Raw genomic sequence first — 21,859 nt, 5'->3', positions numbered from 1 at the left:
AAAAATGCCCAAGAATCCACAGGGATGACCTCAGCTAAGACCCTAAGCAATAGAGGAGAGGGTGTCTGAACTGAACTTACCCTGTAGTCGGAGTGATGATTATAACTTAAATACCTCCATAAAACCTTCAACCAACAATAGATGGGAACAGAAGCAACAACAGACCCGCATCAGAGCAATGGGCTGAGCTCCCAAGATCCTGTTTGAAGACTGGAAGGAGTGAGAGTATAAGCAAGGAATTCAAGACCATGAGGGAGTCATCCACTGAGACAGTTTGCTTGAGCTAATGGCAGCTCACCAACTCCAACTTGACTGGGAGTGAATGAGCATGGGAACAACTAAGCCCCTCAGAAAGGGGTTGACAGCTGGAGCAGCCTGAGGGGCCACTGATAGTGACACTGGATGTGTCTCTACTGCATATACTGACTTCATGGGATCCTATTCTCTTTGGATGTGAACCTTGCTCAGTGTAGATGAAGTGGGGAGGGCCTTGAACTTTCCACAGGGCACGGTGCATGGCTCTCCCTTAGGGTTGGAGGGGTGGGGGAGAGGGTTTGTGGAGTAAGAGGGAGGGGACTGGGAGAAGGGTAGAGAGTGGGGATTTGGATTGGTATTTTTTAAGTAATAATAAAAAATTAAAAAAAATAATTTCAATATATAAAAGAGATTTAGAATTATGATTGTCAGAAAAGAAAAAAAAACTCTTTGTGCACTCAAATAGTATATCTAATAGTGCATAGAACACAGAGATACATCTCTTTCAGATTTTGGTTATTTCACAAAATGCCTCAAATAGATTCTTGCATTATTTATGTTTTGTCATGATGAATGTCCTTAAAAATATTCTTTATTCCTTTGTTTATTTAAAGCAGGATTTCAGTTCGTGGAAACAAGTTTTAAAAACAATATGTGAATTTTAATAGAAAAAGATTTTTGCGTACGGGGACATGGGTGATAATGAGTCTAATGCTAGTATAAGGAGTTGGTGAATATGATAAATGTGCACTGCATATGTTCATAATGTTGTCAAACAATAAAAATACCGGTTAATAAAAATATGTTATGAAAATAAATAATATAATGTATCTAGTGATTTATGACTTGAAATGTATGTTGAACAGTATGTGAGAAGTAGATAGAAGTACTATTACTTTCAAAGAAAATAACAGTTTTCATAAATGTTCATGTACATTAATGTACATTTCATTTTGTTAGATATAGTCAGTATTAAAAATGGTTTGTTTCTGTGAAATAAATGCAGAGACTTTTAACTGCATTGCATTTGTTTCAATACTGGTCCACATCCCAGATTCCAAAATTGCCACTTTTTAAAACCCTTGCAACCACCACAATGTGGTGGTATAATTTTTATATTTTGAGTTATAGAAAAACATTATGGAGTTCAGAAATTAGAAGATACAACTTATTAAATGTCGTATTTAGTAAAGCATGTCAACATGTGAATCTATAAAGTACATTATTAACTACTGAGGAAATATGTACATGTCTAAAAATAAGGAGATAATATAAAAAACAATTTAATGTAAGATCAAAAAAGTACACAATGAAGAAAATTGCTTTTTTATATATACAGAATTGATAAGTGTAATTATGAATTACTTTATTCTGAACATGCTTCATTATCTCTTCAGTTCTATAATCTTTTTTCTGTTTTATATAAGATAACAAAAAAAACTGGTGCTGGATAATTATGAAAGAAAATGTATTTGATTTTTAATTCTACTAGCTAAAAATACTGAGTCAATGTGGAGTCTACTGAGCCCTTGCATCTATGTAAAAATACAAGCAGAAAGGCAGATTGTTCACTGTAGAAGAGGATATGGTAAGGTTAAAAAATTCAGCAGTTGCCTTTGCTAGGATACATTTGAATATTTATTTGGAAAGGATACAAACATTAATGTTCCTTTCTCAAATTTTCACAAACTCATCTCTGATGTTCTCACTCTCCAGAAAAAAAAAAAAAACAAAAAAAACCCTTTGGAATCAAATCAAGTTTCTGTGAAATCCTTCCCAGAGGAAAAGAGGCACCATCCCAATGTGTGACTTCAGTTTTGATGCTTTAATTTAGGCCTGTTGGTTCATGAGCCTGAGTCTTTGCACATTCTTTAAATCTGATGGGATGATCAAACACAGTCTCCAATGTTTTGGTTTTCATTTCACTAGTCATAGATGAGATAAGAACTTATTGTATCTTGTTATAGCTTAATGCAATAATGAATATTTAAACTTAAACTGAAATAGGCTTTTGTTTACTGCAAAAGAACCACAATTCAACCCTAAAACATGATACTGGTAATTGTCTATTACTTTTTGACACTGTCTAAGGCAAGACTTGTAGTGAGCCGGACAGGATCGCCATTACAAGATGGCCGACATCCTGTCTTGTTGGAAACAAACAACTCCATATTTGGCTATGCCTTTGAGAGCTGCATGTCACCCACTTCCCGCATGCGCGGTGGATGAGGATCCTTGAGCCTATCCCGATGCAGTCTGGTGTCAGCTGTTGGTGGCAGCCAATCACAGGGCGACCCGTGTGCCAATTCCCTATTTAAGCAGCTGCCTAAGAGCCCTTCACCCCCTTCACTTCATGTTGTCTCTACCCTTAGCTCCCTGCCCCTTCACTCCCTGCCCCTTCACTTCATGCTCTCCCAGCCCTTCCCTTCTTGCCGCTTGTTTTCCTGTCCCCCTCATTTCATGCTCCCCATCAATCAAGGGTACTCCAGTAAAGCGTGATCTAAATGGAATCCTGATGTGATGGTTGTTCTTTCTCGCTGGTCGAGAGGTCCACCACAAAGACTACTCTTTCAAGATTGGAGGTCACAATGTGCTAGATGCTAAATCAATTTCCTAATTTGCTTTATTAAACAACATGAGATATAGTTCAACATAGTCATAGTAAAAATAAGCTGCAATAAGATTGTTTAAATGCAAAAACATGAAACATTACATAAAAACACAGGTTGATTTTTGATCCAGTGTTTAAATCTTAAAGCACTAATAATATATTTTATACAATTACTTTTCTTATTCTCTTACTGCTTATCTGCTATTATATCTTATTCTTAAATAATACAATTATTGTAGAAGTCTGTTTGTTATTTTTCCTTATTGTTTATACAAATAATAACAATTAACTGGTCTTTCTGTTTAAAAATATGTTAATTGGTTTTACAATGTATTCCAAAATATATTTGGTATCAAACATTTTACAAACTCTAAAAAAGAAACTCCTTCAAATAAGCTGTGGGAACCATTGCTGGAAAATAGAATCAGAAACTTAATAACATAAAATAAGTCCTAAAGAAGACTAAGTTTTTTAACACTGCGAAGTGGATATGGGAGGGTCAGATAATAGGATATACAGTGGTTTTAAAGCCAGCCTTGCCTACTCTGTTTCTAATAAAATGGGTTCAAAAAAAATGCTGTATGGCTCATTGGATAATAATACTTAAAGTGCAATGAGAACCTCAGAATCCCAACATCCATGTAAAAGGTTAAGGTGAGTCAACTGTCTTAGTCTTTCTTTTGCTATGAAGAAATGCAATGACAAAAGCAACTCATATAAGAGGAAGCACTTAATTGCTTACAGTTTTAGAGGTTTAGTTCATTATCAATTTTACAAGGAGTATAGCAGCATGAACGGAAGGAAGCACTGGAAAAATAACTGAGCATAGTATATCCTGATGGATGAAACACTGGGCTAGAAAAGGATTTTTGAAACATCAAAACCAAATCTAGTAACACAGTTCCTCCAACAAAGCCATGTCTCCTAATCATTGTAACTCTTTCAAATAGTACCTCTACATGGTGACTAAGCATTTAAATGCATTAGCCTGGGATTGGGGAGCAAGTTTTGTTCAAACAACCAAAACAAACATGTATCTAAAAAGCTCTATCACTATAAGTGCAAGACTTAGAATGGTCTCTGAAGTTTTCTGGCTTCAGAAAACAAATGCAGTCTTGGGAAATATGGAATGGTAGAGCAGACACTAGATGTCCTCCTCAGAGATGCTCCTACATGCATTCTAAAAAATGTACAAGGCAAATATTTACTTAAACACATACAAATACTAATTTTATTTTCTAAATATCTTGTTTCTCTATTATATGTTAATAATCACTCTCTTTGAAAAGAAAGGACAGTCTACCCCACAAAACATTCAAAGATATAAAAATACCATAAAGAAAATATTTATATGTGAAAACTATACACTTTAAGTTCAGTAATGCTTTTGTTTAATTTTTTTTTTTAGTTTTTAAGCCATGTAAATACAGTTTTTTTTTCACATATATTTTTCTTTATTGTTGTCTTTCTCACTACAATGCAGTTCACAGGTCTGACCTGTGATTCTACATTTGTTTTCTGCATGGGTGTTGTTTTCCCTGTTTTTTGTTTATTGAAGTTTTATTTGTTTACTTTAGTTATTTTTCCTTTTTTGCAGTCAATTTCTAACTCCGTGGAAAGAGTGGCATGCAACTTTAGCTAAGTCCAACTTCTAAATAATAGTGATCCACTTATTTTTGCCTCTAATTTGCTGGGATTGCAAATAGAGCCAGCATGAATGTCTGGAGCCTTGCTTTTTATTGCATTCATATCTGAGATAACAGTACTAGTTTTCAAAGATTAGTGATCCTAATACTTAAAATGATAATTTTGCTTTTTGTATTTTGTATTGTATAAATATGATGAGAAATGTATATTGCTGTTTTCTAATTTAATTTTTATGGCTTGAAGAATTTACTACCTAGGATAAGAGCAAATCCGTAGAATATTTTTTGTTGAATTTATCTTAAGTTTATAAGATAAATTCTGAGAAACTGTCTTTTTTCTTGGTTGAAGTGTGCTTATGCTTTCATTTTTATTTTTATCAATTTTCTATTATTCTTGAGAATTTATATGTGTACACAATGAAATACATATTTCCTTTTCCTACAATAATTTTGGGTTTCAAGTAAAACTAAATAAAAGGCGTAGAGATTTTCTGTATGAACTCTGACCTGCATAAGATCTCTAGCTGAGCCGGGCGGTGGTGGCGCACACCTTTAATCCCAGCACTCGGGAGGCAGAGGCAGACGGATCTCTGTGAGTTCGAGGCCAGCCTGGTCTACAAGAGCTAGTTCCAGGACAGGAACCAAAACCACAGAGAAACCCTGTTTCGAAAAAAAAAAAAAAAAAAAAAAAAAGATCCCTAGCTGAGTCAGTCTATCATTTTACCTAAAGTTGTACATCATTGTTTTCAGAACCCATACTTTGCACTTTCCTTTGCAATTAACGGTTTATGATATGTATATATTGAAAACTTTTTTTTACATATTGTACATTTGTATGAGTGTTTGCTTCACCTCAACCCCACCCCACCCACCCCACCCCCAGATATATAAAATGAATCCATCTGCTCACCTCTAAAATCATCAGAACAAAAGACTTTGTGGTTCTTTGTGTTGGTTTCTCTGATTAGATTCATTTATTATTGGGTGCAATCTTTTTTTTTTATATGGTGGTAGGCTTCATAAAATTCTAGATTCTTCTTTATTTTCAGACATTTTTTTCTTCTTTTTTTCCTGACACTGAAACACTTGTTTCCTCCTAGAGATGAAGCTTTGAAGTTCAGCTCTTTTCTCTTTTATCCTTTGTTTTCTATTCCTTTCTTTCTGCCACTCTTGGATACGAACAGGGAAAAATAAATTCTTCCATTATTTACTTGTGACTAATTAGCTAATATTCTTTTTATCCTTATAGTACATAGCTTTATTAGTATATGCTTCCCATTATTGCAATGAAGAATGCAATGTGGGAAACTTTAAATATTGATTTGTCTCATCAGCTTAGAGAGAAAAATATATACATTGTTTACTTTTTTCCCATTTTTCTTTTATTCTGGAATTCACTTTACCTATGTAAAAGGCCTAATCCTTCTATGTGTGGCAATACATTCCCTTATATAATTTATAATTTTTGTGACTTTATTTATTTATATTTAATGGATATTTTGATTCATATAGCTATCCATGATTTCATTCTTAAACATATTAGGGCTTTGGAGAAGCCTCATTTGATAAAATTTTTACTACTCAATTGTAAGGATCTAGGTTTAGATACTGAGAATCTATGTAAAATCTGGGCTCAGAGCCATGTTCCCAGCACTGAAGTGTTAGAAATATGGAGACATAGGAAATGGCGGTGAGAGAAAAGGAGATAGATTGAATTTTTGACAAGAAATGTTAATAGACAAAACTGATTCCCTAAGATAGAGCTTAATGCAGTAGAACAGGATTTGGTAAGATCAGAACTTCACTTTCCCCCATGTTAAATCTGAAAAGATTCTAAGATGTATCACTGGATCAGTAGTTGTTTGTAACTACTTGATTAAAATTAAATAAAATCCATGGAATGGAGATGTAGAGTTAGACCTTACTGGTACCCATTTTGTTTTCATAAAGGAGTATAATTCAAAGCCTGGGGTTCTGTACTAGTAATTCAAACAATGGTGATGTGAAGGAAGGTGGTTCAGGAGTTCAAGGTCAGCCATATTTACATAGAGTTAAATTCTGTCCCTAGGCCGCAAAAACAGTGAATCATCCCTGTTGCTCCCTAGGCCACTTCTTCTTTCAAATAAGTTACCCTGTTTTGGTGAGAAGTCCAAGCAAGATTCAGTGATTTTGCAGCTTACAGAAAGGTGCATTCCGAATCACTTTTATCTTATACTTTAGAAACTTACTGAGACATGTAATATTTTTCAAAGACTTACACCTCCTGAACTCCTACAGCATGGGTGTATTATAACTAGTTCTTTATTCAGAGCCTTCTAAAATGGCTACTTTCTAGGGTACATCCTATGTTTTAAAGAAGAACACAACAATATGTTTATTTCTGTGGAGCTGAGTTTAGATGGCTCATATTTACATAATTTTATAGTCTGGAACTAAGAATTACATTAACAATTCTTGAGTAGCAGCAGAAATGAAGAAGACGGCACTCCTGAGAGTGGACGTGACTTTAAGTGTGGGGACAGCACGAGCTTTCTAACGTCTCATTCTCGTGACATGTAGATGTTTACATAGTGCCTGTCTTCCTCTGCTGGCTCTGTTTTCATTCTTACAGCCTAGATCCAGCTGAGTGTTGAGTCATTTGCTCACAATTTTTAACATTAGCCTATATAAATTATCTCTATTCATTATTTTCAACATCTCAAGCAAGACAGTTAAGAACTGCTATTTAATTTGGACTATATGCTGATATCCTGTCACAAAAAGAAGGAGGAGGAGGAAGAAAGCAATAGAAACATTGATCTGGATTTGCAGAGCATATATCTATATATCTAGTGGAAAGAACAACAAGTAATTTAGGACATTTGCAGTCATACTATGCCTAGATCCTTAGATCCGTTTGTGTGACTAATGGTTTACCATGTCTATGAGAAAAGTTTTATGCACCATTTTTAGGAAGAATATGAAACAGCAAGGCAAAAAAAAATTAATGTAATCAATGACAATGCATCCAGAAATATGCTTAGAATCTGCTTGTTTTTTATTGTTTAACTTACTTTTTCTTCCTTTTCCTTTCAGTCAAATTATTTCAGGTTTGCACAAAAGGGAAAAAAGAAACAGAAAATCTATTTTGCTTAGGATCTCAAATATCAGAGTAGCATACCTTCATTAATCACAGTTTTGTAAAAATATGAGTGTTTTTACATTCACTGTAATGTCTATTACATTTTATGTGCTTGTGTTATAGGTTCTTTCAGCATAGAATCTAAAGAAATTTTTGGTGGCATGCCCTAAAGAGAGTGAAGTACTATGGATTATATTTTTGTCTTTACCTAAATATTTGTAAGGTATGGTGACCCTTCTCTTTTTTAAAATCAAAGAGGACTGTAATTTTGATTTATGATATTTTTCCCATGTTTCTTTATAAAAGTCACAATATAAAGTCACAAAGACAAAAGCCTTTTTAGAATACTGTTTTTTTAATAGTGAACATATGCACAGAAATGTCCTAGTGTCTTGGTTTTTGATGAAATAAAATAGTCTTTATATATCCTCAAAAGCATTTAATCATAATGAGACATTCTGACCCTTAAGAGGCAGAGATATCAAGACACAACTGTACTTCTATTGTTTAAATGATAGATTATATTCTTCATTTAGACAAACTGCTCAGTGTCCATAATTGACTCAATATTTGTTTTTTTAAACAATATTGGATTTCTGCCAGAAAGACTGGGACCATGATTGGAATATTGTGCAGTCAGGTCACAAGACAGACTGTGTAGGATTTCTTCCTTCTGCTCTAAGCCATACTATTCTTGTCTATCTTCTAACTAAGAAGTTTATTTCTCAAGATTCATTCAAAGTTCATGTTTTAATTGTACTAATACTTCTAGGAAGGCTTTTGCTTTTGTTTTATAAATATCTTCAAATTCTCTCTACCATTTTTTTCAGTGTGAAATATATTACTTTATCTTAATGAATGAAGAAATACTGACATATGATGCTCTTCTACATGAATTAATTTCAAAGTCACCTTGTCTGAATGGATCAGGATTATTCTTGTCAATAAATTAAATCTCTTATTCACCAGTACAAATTTCTTTCTTTCTTTCTTATCCTCCAAATTAATAAGGAATGGTTAACCTTATCATGGCAGTATTTCAAGGTCTTTTTTTATTGATATTTATTGAGGTCTACATGGGTCCCCATGCTCCCAATTTACTCAGAAGATCTTGTCTTTTACTACTTTCTACTTCCCATGTAGATTAGATCTATATAATTCTGTTTTAGTGTCCTCGTTGTATAAATTCTCTGGGATTGTGTTTTTTAGGTTGGTTTTCTTTGCACTATGTTTAAAAACCACCTATGTGTAAGTACATGTGATAATTGTCTTTCTGTGTCTGGGTTACCTCACTCAAAATAATGTTTTCTAGCTCCATCCATTTTCCTGCAAAATTTAAGATGTCGTTATTTTGTGTGTGTGTGTGTGTGTGTGTGTGTGTGTGTGTGTGTTTCACTAAGGTAATAAATTGCTTCAATGTTTTCCTAAAATGCATATGCAAAAGATTCTGATTGCTGATTGATACATATGTAGCTTTATTAAGTAAAGTACTTCATGTGGTTATTTAATGTAAAAAGCCACACAAAATTATATCTTTTAACTATGGAAGCAGTGGGGCTTCCTATGATGGATCTCCCAGCACACAGCACTATGACAAATGACAAGGAAAGTAAATAGGTTATTAGATGACATCTGCTTAAGATATGTGGCTTTACTTAAAACTGATCTGATGACATCAAAAATATATGCCAATATGGATATATATGTGTGTGTGTGTGTGTTTATATTTTCCCAAATGTAAATACATAGTTTATTTGACTGAACATTTGCTCCATTGCTCACAAAATGGTTTGGGATTCTAAACAACCTTTATGAAAGAAAGCCTTACTAGAGAAGCTGAGATACCTGTGACATGACTGAAGCTGCTTCCTCTTCATACTTTGCATTCTCAATCTCTTATAACTGTCACCATCCTATCTTCCTGCATTGATGAAACTTTCAACCATGATAAAGCTTTTTCCCTTGGTCTGCTTTCATAGGGTTCTTTTTCACAGAGATAGGAAAGTTACTAAGATATGTGCATAATTATATGGATGAATAGATTCTGTCTGAATAGAAACAAATATGAAAATCTACTCACCAAACTGACAACAACTTTCTAAATTTTCCATATTAGGTAAGAAAATTAGACATGATTCATGATTATATCCCTATCAATTCCAAGTTAGTGTACCATCTTTGGAGTGTAATTGTTATAGAAATGTAATTCCTCCAACTCATTCCTCTGGTAAAAAAATCAGCTTTTACTTATGACGGGTTAGTTTACCACACATGGAAAATAGACAATTTCTCCAGTGGATGGAGATAGATGAACTGAAGTCTACTTTGCTAACCACCTTCAGAGTTTTTCTAGCATATGAATTAGCCAAAAGTTTTTATAAAGACAAATATAGCACATATGGCAAGCTTCATGAGTCATTTACTTTATGCATCTATTGTTTATTTTCTTTATTGTTTTCTTTAAAAATATAAAAACAATGTCTCAAAAACATAAATAAACAATCCTTGATTCTGGGTTGAACTAGGTTCTAACTTGATGGTTTTCATTTTAAAAAAATTGTGACTATACCAAAGACTGAAGAAATGGATATTTCCTTCTTGTCAGATAAACACAATGCACCTTGCTTAATAACAATACTCTAGTAACTTGAGCAGATCTTATCTGTACAAATGGAAGGCTGATACTCATGCAGTTTATAGATCTGTGTGGATTCATTCATTCTTGCTTTCTGCCTGGGGCATAATTTTAAAAGCAATCTCCATATCTGCTGTGATTCTTAGGTATCTTTTTATCTTATCTCCTGTTAATGTTACATAGACCAGTCATTTTGTGCAGATCAACAATACAGCACATGACATACAATGACCTTATTTTTCATATAGGTACTCTTAAGAAATCAGGTAAGGATTAATATTTAGCTCATATTGACCTTATTACTAGCTCCTTAAGATACTCAAAAAATTCCCTTTCACTCCCTGTCTTGCATATTTTCTTATTTTGCTTATCTTTGTTGTTCATTCTTTTCCAAATAGAAACTATATAAATATTTAGTAACATTTTTCATGTGCATATAAAAAGCAACTGTTGAAAATTTTCAAAATTTATTTAAATTCAGTTACTGAACAGCTGTATCCCACTTCTTATATTGCTGTTTATACTATAAGAGAGCCTGTACTGCAGAATTACCATTATTGACACTGAAGGGGATTCAGCAGAATGAGTGGTTAAATCAAGTAGAAAAGATTGTTAACTGTATGTTGTACCATAATGTTTAATGTACATTTCTTCTATAAATGTTTGAGATTTTCAGAATATGTCAGGTAGTGGTGTCATTTGCCTTCTATCCCAATCCTACATGAGAGATGTCAATGTATCTCTGAATTCAAGGCAGCAGAGGGAATACTACTTAGTGACAAAAACAATGACATCTTGCAATTTTCAGACAAATGGATGAATTGAGAAAAACAATATTGAGTGAGGTTACCCAGATCTAGATCCTAAGATCCAGATCCTAAGAGGGACACACATGGATCCTAAATAGAAAGCTGTTGTAAGAGAAGGTCCCTTTGTCTCATTCTGGCACCCGGCTAGCTTACACCCAAAATAATCACACAGAAATTGTATTAATTAAATTACTGCCTGGACCATTAGCTCTAATTTCCCATTTGGCCTATTCTTACATCTTAATTCAACCTATTTCTACCAATGTGTTTGTGGCTTAACAGGAAAAATTCTAACCAGTGTCAGTCTCAGGCAGGAGCTTCATGGCATCTGCCACTCTGCCCTTCTTCCAAGAATTCTATTCTGTCTACTCCACCTATCAAAAGACTAAGGCAGTTTCTTTATTCAACCAATGAAAACAACACATAGATAGAAGGACTTCCTACCTTCTTAGGGTCCTCTTTGTTCTCTATATTCTCTGGAGTTGCAGATTGTAGGCTGTATATTCATTGTTTTATGTCTATAAGATACTTATGAGTGAATACACATATTTGTCTTTCTGGATCTGGGTTACCTCACTCAATATTGTTTTTCTCAATTCATACATTTGCCTGAAAATTGCAAGATGTCATTCCCCTTTTTCTGTTTAAAGAAAACAGAAAGACTTTTACTTTAACATAGTAAAATTACATATAACAAAGCAGTTATCAAGCAAGAATTATAGTTACAATATTTATATATATATTGTCTTTTATCATAACAAACAACTATAACTATCTATCTATTTTTCAACTATATCAAAGATTTCAGAAGGATATAATATTACAACTTCCAAAACTCTAGAAATGACAGAGACATCTCAATGCCTGGACAGTCACCCAAAGTTCCTCTGTATCATTGGGGCATCCATCTTCAGCCTACAGGCCTATAGTATCCAGCAGACATTTCCACAAAGCAGTAAAGTTTAAAGACTGTTCAGTCACTTTATTCTCTATCCTGCAGAAGGTCTCGCAGACTCTTTCATCAAGCAGGAATCCCAAAAGACCATCTTACCTTTAGCCAAGTTCAGCAGTCCACTCTCTGCAGGTTTTTTATGACCAGTTTATGCAACAGTGCGGACAAGAGCAGTTTCTTGCCTAAATGGCTAACCAACTCCAATCAGAGCCTCTTCGATGCCCATCTTCCTTTCAAAGTAGTTTGGTGCTGACAAACCCCCTCCCCCAGCTCCTTCTGCAGGGCTGTCTTTCTTTCGCATGACCCAGCACCCCCAGCACCCCTCCCCAACCCTGTCCCGCTGTATGCTAGGACCAGTGCTCAACTACAGTCTTAAGCTCCTAAACTAAGGCGACCCACCCAGAGCGGTGAGTGCCTGCCAGCCGGGCAGGCCTCAGGGTCCCCTGTAAGGGAGCCAGGCACCTCCAGCTCCGGCGCCAGGCTTCCTGCGCGCTCCTGGATACCACCCCCCCCACTTGCTCCATTCATCCTGTTGGCCCTGGATCATTGGGCTACCGGCGGCCCTGTTTAGTGGCTGAGGAATCCCATCAGGAAGGTTGCGGAGGAATCCCATCTGGACGGGAACGGTTCCTGCTTCTACACTGAAGAGATATACCCTGAGAGTCAATCACAGCAAAGTCTGGACCAAGAGACCAGGCCTCTCCTGGCTCCATTTGAAGGAAGAGATGGGAAGGCGCCAATACAAGAATTCCTCCAACAATCTGAAAGGCAACATGACACCACCAGAAACCAGGGATCCCGAAATAAGAAGAATTGTACACCCTACTCCTGAAGAAATAGAAGAAATCGACTCAAAAGTGAACTATATGAAAATAATAGAGGACCTTAAACAGGAGGTGAAAAACTGCCATAAACAATTAGAGATTACAAACAAAAAGGTAGAGGAAATGAATAAATCGCTCAAAGACACGCAAGAAAACCAAGAGAAACAAGAAAAAGCAATCAAACAGGTTAGGGAAGCAGTTCAAGACATGAAGAATGAAATGGAAGCAATAAAGAAAGCACAAACCGAGGGAAGAATGGAGATGGAAAATCTGGGTAAACGAACAGGAATGACAGAAACAAGTACTAACAACAGATTACAAGAGATAGAAGAGAGAATATCAGACACTGAAGATACCATAGAAAAAATAAACACACTGATCAAAGAAAACAGCAAAACCAACAAATTCTCATCACAAAACATTCAGGAAATTTGGGACACAATAAAAAGACCAAACCTAAGAATAATTGGAGCAGAAGAAGGAGAAGAAGTGCAGCTCAACGGTACAGAAAATATACTTAATAAAATTATAAAAGAAAACTTTCACAACCTGAAGAAAGAGGTACCTATGAAGGTTCAAGAAGCATACAGAACACCAAATAGGCTGGATCAAAAAAAAAAACATCCCCTCGCCATATAATAATCAAAACACAAAATAGAATAAAGAAAGAATATTAAGAGCCACAAAGGAAAAAGGCCGAGTTACTTATAAAGGTAAACCTATCAGACTTACACCTGACTTCTCTATGGAAACCATGAAAGCCAGAAGGTCCTGGATAGATGTACTGCAAAAACTAAGAGATCATGGATGCAAGCCCAGACTACTATATCCAGCCAAGCTTTCATTCACTATAAATGGAGAAAACAAAATTTTCCAGGATAAAAACAAATTCAAACAATATGTAGCCACAAATCCAGCCTAACAGAAAATTATAGAAGGAAAATCACTAACCAAGGAGTCCAACAATGCCCACAATAACTCAGTCATCTAGAGACCTTTCACCAGCGCAACTCAAAGAAGGGAAACACACAAACCCTACTACTAAAAAAGTGACCGGAGTTAACAACCACTGGTCATTAATATCACTTAATGTCAATGGGCTCAACTCACCTATAAAAAGGCACAGGCTAAGGGATTGGATACGAAAACAGGATCCAACATTCTGCTGTCTACAAGAAACACACCTCAACCACAAAGACAGGCACCTATTCAGAGTAAAGGGCTGGGAAAAGGCTTATCAAGCAAATGGTCCTAAGAAACAAGCAGGGGTGGCCATACTAATTTCTAACAAAGTTGACTTCAAACTTAAATCAATCAGAAGAGATGGAGAGGGTCATTTTATACTCATAACAGGAACAATTCATCAGGATGAAGTCTCAATCCTGAATATCTATGCCCCGAATATAAAAGCGCCCACGTATGTAAAAGAAACATTACTAAAACTCAAGGCAGCCATCAAACCACACACACTAATAGTAGGAGACTTCAACACTCCTCTCTCACCAATGGACAGGTCAATCAAACAGAAACCTAACAGAGAAATTAGAGAATTAATGGAGGTAATGAAGCAAATGGACTTAACAGACATCTATAGATTATTCCACCCGAAGAGGAAAGAATATACCTTCTTCTCTGCAGCTCATGGAACCTTCTCGAAAATTGACCACATACTCGGTAACAAAGCTAACTTACACAGTTACAAAAAAATATTAGTAACCACCTGTGTCTTATCAGATCACCATGGATTAAAGTTAGAATTCAACAACAATGCTACCCCCAGAAAGCCTACAAACTCATGGAAACTGAACAGTCAACTTCTGAACCATACCTGGATTAAGGAAGAAATAAAGAAAGAAATTAAAGTCTTCCTTGAATTCAATGAAAATAAAGAAACAACATACTCGAACTTATGGGACACTATGAAAGCAGTGCTAAGAGGAAAGTTCATCGCACTAAGTGCCCACTTAAAGAAAACAGAGAAAGCACATATTGACGACTTAACAGCCCACCTGAAAGCTCTAGAAAAAAAAAGAAGCAGACTCACCTAGGAGGAGTAGAAGATTGGAAATAATCAAACTGAGAACTGAAATCAACAAAATAGAAACACAGAAAACAATCCAAAGAATCAATGAAACAAAAAGCTGGTTCCTGGAGAAAATCAACAAGATTGATAAACCCCTATCCAAACTAATCAAACGGCAGAGAGAGAATATGCAAATTAATAAGGTCAGAAATGAAAAGGGGGACATAACCACAGACACAGAGGAAATTCAGAGAATCATCAGATCATATTACAAAAGCCTGTATAACACAAAAGTGGAATATGTAAAAGAAATGGACACTTTTTTAGATGAATACCATATACCAAAGTTACACCAGGACCAGGTGAACAATCTAATCAGACCTGTTGGTTGCGAAGAATTAGAAGTTGTTATCAAAAACCTCCCTACCAAAAAAACCCTAGGACCAGATGGTTTCAATGCGGAATTCTACCAGAACTTCCAAGAAGAGCTAATACCCATACTCCTTAATGTATTCCACAATATAGAAACAGAAGGGTCATTACCTAATTCCTTTTATGAAGCTACAGTTACTCTGATACCAAAACCACACAAAGACTCAACCAGGAAAGAGAATTACAGGCCAATCTCACTCATGAACATCGACGCAAAAATTCTCAACAAAATACTGGCAAACCGAATCCAAGAACACATTAGGAAAATTATCCATTATGATCAAGTAGGCTTCATTCCTGAGATGCAGGGCTGGTTCAACATACGAAAATCTATCAATGTAATATAGCATATAAATAAACTGAAGGAAAATAACCATATGATCATCTCATTAGATGCTGAAAAAGCATTCGACAAAATTCAACATCCATTTATGTTAAAAGTCTTGGAGAGATTAGGGATACAAGGGTCATACCTAAATATAATAAAAGCTATATACAGCAAGCCGAGAGCTAACATCAAATTAAACAGAGAGAAACTCAAAGCCATCCCGCTTAACTCAGGAACACGACAAGGATGTCCACTCTCTCCATACCTCTTCAATATAGTACTTGAAGTTCTAGCAATAGCAATAAGACAACATAATGGATCAAGGGGATTCGAATTGGAAAGGAAGAAGTTAAACTTTCGTTATTCGCAGAGGATATGATAGTGTACTTAACCGACCCCCAAAACTCCACCAAAGAACTTTTACAGCTGATAAACAGCTTTATTAATGTGGCAGGATACAAGATCAACTCCAAAAAATCAGTCGCCCTCTTATACACAAAGGATATGGAAGCAGAGAGGGAAATCAGAGAAGCTTCACCATTCACGATAGCCACAAACAGCATTAAATATCTTGGGGTAAATCTAACCAAGGAAGTGAAAGATCTATTTGACAAGAACTTTAAGGCATTGAAGAAAGAAATTGAAGAGGATACCAAAAAATGGATGGATCTACCTTGCTCTTGGATTGGGAGGATCAACTTAGTAAAAATGGCAATTCTACCTAAGGCAATTTATAGATTCAATGCAATCCCCATCAAGATCCCATCAAAATTCTTCACAGATCTGGAGAGGACAATAATCAACTTTATATGGAAAAACAAAAAACCCAGGATAGCCAAAACAATCCTATACAATAAAGGATCTTCTGGAGGCATTACCATCCCTGACTTCAAACTCTATTACAGAGCTACAGTAATGAAAACAGTGTGGTACTGGCATAAAAACAGAGAAGTCGACCAATGAAATCATATAGAAGACCCGGATTTTAACCCACAAAGCTATGAACACCTCATTTTTGATAAAGGAGCTAAAAGTATACAATGGAAGAAAGAAAGCATCTTCAACAAATGGTGCTGGCACAACTGGATGTCAACCTGTAGAAGAATGAAAATAGACCCACATCTTTCACCGTGCACAAAACTCAAGTCCAAATGGATTAAAGACCTCAATATCAGCCCAAACACACTGAAAAGGATAGAAGAGAAAGTGGGAAATACCCTACAACAGATGGGCACAGGAGATCGCTTCCTATGTATAACTCCAGAAGCACAGACATTAAGAGCAACATTGAATAAATGGGACCTACTAAAACTGAGAAGCTTCTGCAAAGCAAAGGACACTGTCACTAAGACACAAAGGCAACCTACTGACTGGGAGAAGATCTTCACCAACCCCGCAACAGACAAAGGTCTGATCTCCAAAATATATAGAGAACTCAAGAAACTAGACTTTAAAATGCTAATTAACCCAATTAAAAAATGGGGCACTGATCTGAACAGAGAATTCTCAACAGAAGAACTTCAAATGGCCAAAAGACACTTAAGGTCATGCTCAACTTCCTTAGCAATCAGGGAAATGCAAATCAAAACAACTTTGAGATATCATCTTACACCTGTCAGAATGGCTAAAGTCCAAAACACCAACGATAACCTTTGCTGGAGAGGTTGTGGAGGAAGGGGTACCCTCATCCATTGCTGGTGGGAATGCAATTTTGTGCAACCACTATGGAAGTCAGTGTTTCGGTTTCTTAGGAAATTCGGGATCAACCTACCCCTGGACCCAGCAATACCACTCTTGGGAATATACCCAAGAAATGCCCTATCATATGACAAAAGCATTTGTTCAGCTATGTTCATAGCAGTATTATTTGTAATAGCCAGAACCTGGAAACAACCTAGATGCCCTTCAATGGATGAATGGATGAAGAAAGTATGGAATATCTACACATTAGAGTACTACTCAGCGGTAAAAAACAATGACTTCTCGAATTTTGCATGCAAATGGATGGAAATAGAAAACACTATCCTGAGTGAGGTATCCCAGACCCAAAAAGATGAACATGGGATGTACTCACTCATAATTGGTTTCTAGCCATAAATAAGGGTCACGGAGTCTACAATAGGTGAATCTAAAGAAGCTAAGTAAGAAGGGGAACCCAAGGAAAAACATATAGTTATCCTCTTGGCTAAGGGAAGTAGACAAAATTGCCGGGGAGAAAATTGGGATCTTGGGGTGGGGTGGGTTGGGGGTAAGGGTAGATGGGGAGAGAAAAGTTAGAAGGGAGGGAGGTCGGGCCTTGGAAAAGCAGGAGGATTGGGATAAAGGAAGGTTGGACAGGGGAGCACGGAACCACAATTCTTAGTTAAGGGAACCACTTTAGGGTTGGCACAAGACCTGACCCTAGAGGGGCTCCCAGGTGCCCAAGCTGAGGTCCCCAGTTAGTTCCTTGGGCAGTTGAGAATAGGGAACCTGAAATGACCCAATCCTTGAGCAATACTGACGAATATCTTGCATATCATCATAGAACCTTCATCTGGTGATGGATGGAGATAGAGACAGAGACCCACACTGGAGCACTGGACTGAGCTCCCAAAGTCCCAATGAGGAGCAGAAGGAGGGAGAACATGAGCAAAGAAGTCGGGACCACGAGGGATGCACCCACCCACTGAGACAGTGGAGCTGATCTATTGAGAGCTCACCAAGACCAGCTGGACTGTGACTGAAAAAGCATGGGATAAAACTGGACTCTCTGAACATGGCGAACTATGAGGGCTGATGAGACGCAAAGGACAATGGCACTCGGGTTTGATCCTACGTAATGTGATGGCTTTGTGGGAGCCCAGCCAGTTTGGATGTTCACCTTCCTAGATATGGACGGAGGTGGGAGGTCCTAGGTCTTACCACAGGGCAGAAAACCCTGACTGCTCTTTGGACTGGAGAGGGAGGGGGAAAGGAGTGGGGGGAGGGGGAGAAGGGTGGGAGGAGGGGGCGTAGGGGGGGAGGAGGGGGAGGGAAATGGGAGGCTGGGAGGAGGTGGAAACTTGTTTTTTTTTTCTTCTTCTTTTCTCAATAAAAAAAAAAAAGTAGTTTGGTGCTGCCAGGAGTAGACAAGTCTCACCATCATGAAAAGCCATAAGTTCTTAAGACTTTTTAAATGCCATATTCTTTAGTCTTTGAAAGATATGAAGAATGCCTTTCTAACTGAAATATATCTCTACATATCTAGAAAATCTAACTAACATGACTACAAGCTTGACTATTATCAATGATTATTCATTAACAACCTATATTTCCTAATTATACATTACCTTTTTAAATGAACTACACAATCACAATACCTTAACCAAGATCAGAAATACATATACTTATAACAAAATTGACCTTAAACTTGTATCGATAAATCAAGATTTATACCAATACAAATTATTCTATATCATAACCCTCTTTAAATGTAAAAGAACATTTATAAATATTATTTGGGAATATTGGCATAGTTATTTTTCTCCAAACTTCTTCCTGCTGTGTGGGAGCATGGTTAATCAGGTCTTTTATGGTGTATCCTGTATGCTAGGTTTATCTCAGTCAGCAGTTGAGCAAAGTAAGTTTTTGAGGGTGTTCCAAGAAACCTTTCAGGAGGGCATGGTCCAGACCATATTGGTCTAGAAGAAATCCACAGCCTCTCATTCTCTGTGAAAACAAAGAAGAACCTCTTTTCCAAAGCATCAGATCCTTAGATCCATATACTGAAATAATAATATCTTTATAATATACATGCTGGTTTAGTTTAGCCCATACAATAAAATGTCTCCCTGCACGTAGCTCCTTTACTGTTAGAAAAATTCAAAGAAAACACAATAATACACAGAATCCAGACTCTCTGTGAATTTTCCATTTTTACAAGGCTTATATTTTTTTTAATTTTTTTAATCTATGACTATCTGTACTCTGTCTCTTTAAAGACCTTACCCCCCTTTTTAAAGAATTAACATTATTTTATGACTTTCTGTACTCTTTTTCTTTTCTCTCCCAAGCCTACGTATTTTATCTAACACTATTACCCATTTAAAAGTCTTTTATGTCTGTCCTATTGCACTGTTTTTAATTCTCTACTGCCTTTAAGGGCTTTTAAAATGCTAACCAGCTTGGTTGCAGCTTCTCTAGATGTTGGCTCTGCCTCTCTCCAATTTCAAAATGGTGGACATACCATTTTTGCTAGCTCTGGGTCAGCAGTACAGTCCAGAGAATGAGCGTGCAACACATAAACACTTTTTACCCGAGTTAAAGCCAAATCTGCCAGAATTGGCAGAGCACTGCACAGCCTGGAAACATCTGTGTATGGCAGCAGGACTCTGCTATGCTCTCCTGCCTACCTAAGCCTAAGCCTAGTAGACCTGATCTCACTGCCTGCCCAGGCAGGGAGCACCAAGCCACAGACTTTGTCTCAGCAAGTGTCCTCCCAAACCTAGTGAGCACAGAAACACCTGGGCCCACAAATGCTTTATAGCCAGAATTTGCACTGGTAGCAGGGCCCAGGAAACCTTGTTTTATATGGCATGGCTTTTTGCTGTTGTTGTTGTTGTTATTGCTGAGTCAAGAAAATCTCTCTGCAGCATTCTCCAGCAAAGAGCAAAAACGTTGTTTTTTCTGTGTGTCTAGAATTAAGGTCTCTTAGGTTTTTAAATAGATTTATACCCACATTGGGCGCCATTTTGTTGTAGGAGAAGGTCACTTTGTTTCATCCCAGAGCCTGGATAGCTTACACCCAAAATAATCACACAGAAATTGTATTAATTAAATTACTGCCTGGTCCATTATCTTTAATTTCCCATCAGCCAACTTTTACATCTTAATCCAACCTATTTCTACCAACCTGCTTAACACCATGAGGTCATTGCTTACCGGGAAAGATTCTAACCAGTGTCAGTCTCAGGCAGGAGCTTCATGGCATCTGTCACTCTGTCCTTCTTTCCCGCATTTAGTGCTGTTTACTCCACCTACCTAAGTATGGCCCTATCAAAAGGCTAAGGCAGTTTCTTTATTCAACCAATACAAACAACATATAGACAGAAGTACCTCCTACACCAGAAAGGAAAAAAGACAAGATCTCCTGAGTAAATTGGGAGAATGGTGGTCTGAAAAAGAATCATAGGAGAAGGAAAGGAGGGGAACAGAGAAAAATATATAGCACCATAAAAACAATAAAGAATAAAAAAAACAACAAAAATAAATAAAAAAATCTTCTCATGGGAAAAAATTCTTATAAATAAAAAACATAAAAAGCTTATCCATAGCTAAAAGTCAATGAAATAGGTAAAAGAGAAGCCTATTAAATGGGAGAGAATCTTTTTCAGATACATATTCAATAAATAATTAATATCAAGAATAAATAAATCCTAAAAACTAATGGCCAACTTGAATAAATGTTTCTGGATGGAAACAGAGAGTGCTTAAAGGAAAAAAATGTGTGTGGCCTCTTATACAATATATGCTGATGTAAAGCATGTGTCTAGTTTCTTTTCTGACTGCAGGATTTGGTTGCTGTTCCCCATTCATGCAGAGGACTGTTATCTGTGGTCTACCTTTAAAAAAATTAATGCTCTATTATACTCAATTCTGAGCTGGTGTGGGATTTCTTTTAAGTGTCCCTCTTCATTTGGTACCCATGTGACTCCACACCTACTGGGTGAATGGGCTTACATGCCTAACTGGTCCACAGCCCAATAAGTTCCCAACCCCTGCCCAATTGGCTTGCTTTTACCTAAGCTTTTTTTTTTTTTGTAAACTCCCCACCACAGCAGTGCTAATTGCATGGGGCAACTTGGGAATGTCCCAAGCATGTTCACAACCCTCCCCCACTGCTACAGTAACTGCCACTTGGCAACTTGTGCAGATTCCAGTTTATGCTCACTGTCAGTGAGTTTTGAGCTTCGTTCTCCTTGTATGGAATTGATTTAATTGCTTATAATTTGTCAAACAAGGCATATTTCTTAGTATTTAACCAACTCCAAGGCGAAAAAAAACAAAGTGGCTCAGGGCTGTTCATGGCAAAGTGTTGTGTTGCTAGTGGAAACTCTGCAACCACAACTGCTAAACAATAAAGATTATTGCACCTAAAACAATTTGCCATACATAATAACTGATAATTAACAAATCAATATATAATGACAAACATTATCTCAGAAAATTTTAGTAACTTTTTTCCTAAAAGTTAATACTATTGAAA

The sequence above is a fragment of the Microtus oregoni genome, unplaced genomic scaffold, assembly GCF_018167655.1.
Source record: "Microtus oregoni isolate MIOR12 unplaced genomic scaffold, Mior012 000003F_ref0000135, whole genome shotgun sequence".
In the NCBI taxonomy this organism is placed as follows: Eukaryota; Metazoa; Chordata; class Mammalia; order Rodentia; family Cricetidae; genus Microtus; species Microtus oregoni.
This window is presented reverse-complemented; position numbering follows the sequence as displayed.